At 28.4% G+C, this 6,000-nt stretch overlaps 2 protein-coding genes across 3 annotated transcripts in view; one reads left to right on the forward strand and one right to left on the reverse strand.

The window, feature by feature from the left end:
- Positions 1-6,000, forward strand: part of LOC136025247 (Kv channel-interacting protein 1-like) — a 333,579-nt gene that overhangs the window by 274,893 nt on the left and 52,686 nt on the right. The window lies entirely within an intron of this gene.
- LOC136024678 (uncharacterized) overlaps positions 1-6,000 on the reverse strand; it is a 41,516-nt gene that overhangs the window by 26,802 nt on the left and 8,714 nt on the right. The window lies entirely within an intron of this gene.

Consider the following 6,000-nt stretch of genomic DNA (forward strand, 5'->3'; position numbering starts at 1 on the left):
ATATTTTGACAATATATATAAAAATAAGTTGTCTGTCCATTACGCCAGATTATATCTTCTATATATATAAAAGAAAACAAACTAGAATGTAAAAACTGGAAATTGCATAAATATTTCGAAATATTTTGACAATAGGTTAAAGTAATTCGAAAAAACAAAAATGGTAAAAAACTAAAAACAAAACTAAAAAGAAAAAACTAAAAAAAAACTAAATAAAAAATTAAAAAAAGAAAAAAACTTAAAAAGGAAAAATGTAAAAAAAATAAAAAGGTAAAAAACTAAAAAGAAAAAAAACTAAAAAAAACCTAAACAGCTAAAAAAAAAGAAAAAACTAAAAAAACTGGGAATTCCACAAATGTTTCAATATATTTTGACAAAAGATTAAGGTAATTCGAAAACCTTAAAACAGATACCCAAAATTTTGAGGTTTATTATCAATAAAAAGAAGAAACTTAAAAAAGAAAAACTAAAAAAGAAAAAAATAAGAAAAGAAAAAACTAAAAAAGAAAAAAAACTGAAATGAAACTGTATCTATATATCTATATAAATGACGACCAGGACACTCTAAGAGAAATTACAGACTGGGATACCGGGACACAAATGACGACCGGGACACAGGGAATATAAATGACGACCTGGACACAGGGATACAACTCCAACGGGGACGCCGGGGGCACAGGGGGATATATAGATGACGACGGGGACACAGGGAATGTTCGATTAGCAATCACCATCAACAAAGCTCAAGGGCAATCGTTAGAAAAATGCGGTATAGATATGAATACGAATTGTTTTCCCATGGACAATTATTATGTTGCATGTTCAAGAGTTGGTAAACCTGACAATCTATTTATATGGACAGACAATAGGACAGCGATGAATGTTGTATATTCGCAAGTTTTACGTAGTTAAATATATATATATATATATATAAAAATAAGTTGTCTGTGTGTGGATATGTGGATCAGGTGACGTCATGTTTGTCCGCATATGACGTCTGAATTATTTCACACTAATACAAAAGAAGAAAAAAACTAAAAAAGGTAAAAACTACAAAAAAAACTAAAAAGAAAAAAAAACTAAAAAAGCTGAAAAACTAAAAAAAAAACTAAAAAAAAGGTAAAAATCTAATAACTAAAAAAAAAACTGAAAAAAAATAAAGAAAGGCAAAAACTACAAAAAAAATAAAAACTAATAAAAAAATAAAAAAGCTAAAAAACTAAAAAAACTAAAAAAAAACTAAAAAAAGGTAAAAAACTAAAAAAAAACTAAAAACTAAAAAAGAAAAAAACTAAAAAAAAGGAAAAAACTGAAAAATAAAAGAGAAAAAGAAAACTAAAAAAATATGAATAAATATATATAAAAATAAGTTGTTTGTGGGTTATGTCTGTCTGTCTGTCTGTCGAGTGACGTCGTGTTTGTCCGCATATGACGTCTGAATTATTTCACACTAATACAAAAGAAGAAAAAAAACTAAAAAAGGTAAAAACTACAAAAAAAACTAAAAAGAAAAAAAACTAAAAAAGCTAAAAAACTAAAAAAAACTAAAAAAAGGTAAAAAACTAAAAACTAAAAAAACTAAAAAACTAAAAAAAGGCAAAAACTAAAAAAAAAAACTAAAAACTAATAAAAAAACTAAAAAAGCTAAAAAACTAAAAAAACTAAAAAACTAAAAAAAGGTAAAAAAACAAAAAAAAAAAAACTAAAAAAGAAAAAACTAAAAAAAGGAAAAAACTGAAAAATAAGAGAAAAAGAAAACTAAAAAAATATTAATAAATATAAAAAATATAAATATAAATATAATATAAATTAGCAATCAACAAAGCACCGAGACACAAATGACGACCGGGACACAGGGAGTATAAATGACGACCAGGACATAAGTAAAAAAAAAAAAACTAAAAAAACTAAAAAAATGGTAAAAACTACAAAAAAACTAAAAACTAATAAAAAAACTAAAAAATCTAAAAATATAAATAAACTAAAAAAGAAAAAAAGAAAAAAGGAAAAAAATAAAGGAGAAAAACAAAACTAAAAAATGAATGTATATACAGACCGGGACACCGGGATACAAATGACGACCGGACACAGGGAATATAACTGACGACCGGGACACAGGGACACAACTACAATGGGACGCCGGGGGGCACAGGGGGATATAAATGACGACCGGGACACCGGGACACAAGGAATATAAATGACGCCTGGGACACTCAAAGAGAAATCACAGACTGGAACACCGGGACACAAATGACGACCGGGACACAGGGAATATAAATGACGACCGGGATACAGGGACATAACTACAAAGGGGACGCCGGGGTGCACAGGGGGATATATAAATGACGATGGCGACTCAGGGAATGGTCGATTAGCAATCACCATCAACAAAGCTCAAGGGCAATCATTAGAATCATGAGGTATAGATCTGAATACGGATTGTTTTCCCATGGACCATTATATGTTGCATGTTCAAGAGTCGGTAAACCTGAAAATCTATTTATATGCACAGACAATGGGACAGCTAGTATATATATATATATATATATATATATATATATATATATATATATATATATATATATGTGTGTGTTTTTAACTACGTAAAACTTGCGAATATACAAAATTCTTCGCTGTCCCATTGTCTGTACATATAAATAGATTGTCAGGTTTACCGACTCTTGAACATGCAACATATAATTTTCCATGAGAAAAACAATCCGTATTTGTCCCTGTGTCCCAGTCGTCATTTATATTCCCTGTGTCCCGGTCGTTATTTGTGTCCCGGTGTCCCAGTCTGTAACATCTCTTTGAGTGTCCCGGTCGTCATTTATGTTCCCTGTGTCCCGGTCGTCATTTGTGTCCCAGTCTGTAATTTCGTCAGTCATATTCCCGGTGGGCCGGTCGTCATTTGTATCCCGGTGTCCCAGTCTGTATATACATTTGTTTTTGAATGGGTATATGATCAAATAATTTTTTTTCCTTTTTTTAGTTTTTACATTTTTTTAGCTTTTTCTTTTTTTTTTCTTTTTTCTTTTTAGTTTTTTATGTAGTTTTTTACCTTTTTTATTTTTTTTATTTTTTATTGTTATTTTTTTAGTTTATTTTTCTCCTTTATTTTTCAGTTTTTTTCCTTTTTTTAGTTTTTTTTCTTTTTCAGTTTTTAGTTTTTTAGTTTTTTTTAGTTTTTTTATTAGTTTTTTTTCTTTTAGTTTTTTTGCAGTTTTTACCTTTTTTTAGTTTTTTTAGTTTTTTTCTTTTTCAGTTTTTAGTTTTTTACCTTTTTCTTAGTTTTTTTTAGTTTTTTAGCTTTATTAGGTTTTTTTTAGTATTTTCTTTTAGTTTTTTTGTAGTTTTTACCTTTTTTAGTTTTTTTTCTTCTTTTGTATTAATGCTAAAGCCAAGGTTCGAACCTGGAACCTCTCGGACCTAGAACCTGGAACATAACGCTTTACCAACTCAGCTACTTCGGCTAGAATACATTCGTTTTTGAATTGGTATATGATGAAATAATTCAGACGTCATATGCGGACAGACAGACAGACACCCAAACAAACAACTTATTTTTTCTTAAATACTTATAATGACGTCATGTACTAAGCATCGTCATAACAAACATGACGACAACTAACTTCATGACGACATACAGGTCAATCCTTATAATGACGTCAGTCGACAGAAAGACAAACAACTTATTTATATATATATACTAGCTGTTGGAGTGGCGCTTCGCGCCACCCCAACACCTAGTTGGTGGGGGCGCTTCGCACCCCCCCAAGCCCCCCCGCGCGCGTAAGTCGTTACGCGCCATATTAGTTACGCGCCATTGTAGTTGTGTCCCTATGTCCCACCTGTGAATATAGATATATATATATATATATGTATATATATATATATATATATATATATATATATATATATATATATATATATATATATATATATATATATATATATATATATATATATATATATATATTCACAGGTGGGACATAGGGACACAACTACAATGGCGCGTAACTAATATGGCGTAACTAATATATATATATATATATATATATATATATATATATATATATGTTTTTAACTACGTAAAACTTGCGAATATACAACATTCTTTGCTGTCCCATTGTCTGTGCATATAAATAGATTGTCAGGTTTACCGACTCTTGAACATGCAACATATAATGGTCCATGGGAAAACAATCCATATTCAGATCTATACCTCATGATTCTAATGATTGCCTTGAGCTTTGTTGATGGTGATATATATATATATATATATATATATATATATATATATATATATATATATATATATATATATATATTATATATATATATATATATATATATATATATGTTTTTAACTACGTAAAACTTGCGAATATACAACATTCTTTGCTGTCCCATTGTCTGTGCATATAAATAGATTGTCAGGTTTACCGACTCTTGAACATGCAACATATAATGGTCCATGGGAAAACAATCCGTATTCAGATCTATACCTCATGATTCTAATGATTGCCCTTGAGCTTTGTTGATGGTGATTGCTAATCGACCATTCCCTTAGTCGCCATCGTCATTTATATATCCCCCTGTGCACCCCGGCGTCCCCTTTGTAGTTATGTCCCTGTGTCCCGGTCGTCATTTATATTCCCTGTGTCCCGGTCGTCATTTGTGTCCCGGTGTTCCAGTCTGTGATTTCTCTTTGAGTGTCCAGGCGTCATTTATATTCCTTGTGTCCCGGTGTCCCGGTCGTCATTTATATCCCCCTGTGCCCCCCGGCGTCCCCATTGTAGTTGTGTCCCTGTGTCCCGCGTCGTCGTTTATATTCCCTGTGTCCCGGTCGTCATTTGTATCCCGGTGTCCCGGTCTGTATATACATTCATTTTTTAGTTTTGTTTTTCTCCTTTATTTTTTTCCTTTTTTCTTTTTTTCTTTTTTAGTTTATTTAGATTTTTAGATTTTTTAGTTTTTTTATTAGTTTTTAGTTTTTTTTGTAGTTTTTTTATATTTATTAATAATTTTTTAGTTTTCTTTTTCTCTTATTTTTCAGTTTTTTCCTTTTTTTTAGTTTTTTTCTTTTTTAGTTTTTAGTTTTTTTTTGTTTTTTACCTTTTTTAGTTTTTTTAGTTTTTTTAGTTTTTTAGCTTTTTTAGTTTTTTTATTAGTTTTTAGTTTTTTTTAGTTTTTGCCTTTTTTTAGTTTTTTCAGTTTTTTTTTAGTTTTTAGTTTTTTACCTTTTTTTAGTTTTTTTTAGTTTTTTAGCTTTTTTAGTTTTTTTTCTTTTTAGTTTTTTTTGTAGTTTTTACCTTTTTTAGTTTTTTTTCTTCTTTTGTATTAGTGTGAAATAATTCAGACGTCATATGCGGACAAACACGACGTCACTCGACAGACAGACAGACAGACATAACCCACAAACAACTTATTTTTATATATATTTATTCATATTTTTTTAGTTTTCTTTTTCTCTTTTATTTTTCAGTTTTTCCTTTTTTTTAGTTTTTTTCTTTTTTAGTTTTTAGTTTTTTTTAGTTTTTTACCTTTTTTTAGTTTTTTTTAGTTTTTTTAGTTTTTTAGCTTTTTTAGTTTTTTTATTAGTTTTTATTTTTTTTGTAGTTTTTGCCTTTTTTTATTTTTTTCAGTTTTTTTTAGTTATTAGATTTTTACCTTTTTTTTAGTTTTTTTTAGTTTTTTAGCTTTTTTATTTTTTTTTCTTTTTAGTTTTTTTTGTAGTTTTTACCTTTTTTAGTTTTTGTCTTCTTTTGTATTAGTGTGAAATAATTCAGACGTCATATGCGGACAAACATGACGTCACCTGATCCACAGATCCACACACAGACAACTTATTTTTATATATATAGATATATATATATATATATATATATATATATATATATATATATATATATATATATATATATATATATATATATATATATATATATATATATGAGGGGTTTTCCCCATCCTCAATACCTCCCTCTTTGTGCTAAA

This window comes from Artemia franciscana, chromosome 3, assembly GCF_032884065.1.
Source record: "Artemia franciscana chromosome 3, ASM3288406v1, whole genome shotgun sequence".
Taxonomy (NCBI): Eukaryota; Metazoa; Arthropoda; class Branchiopoda; order Anostraca; family Artemiidae; genus Artemia; species Artemia franciscana.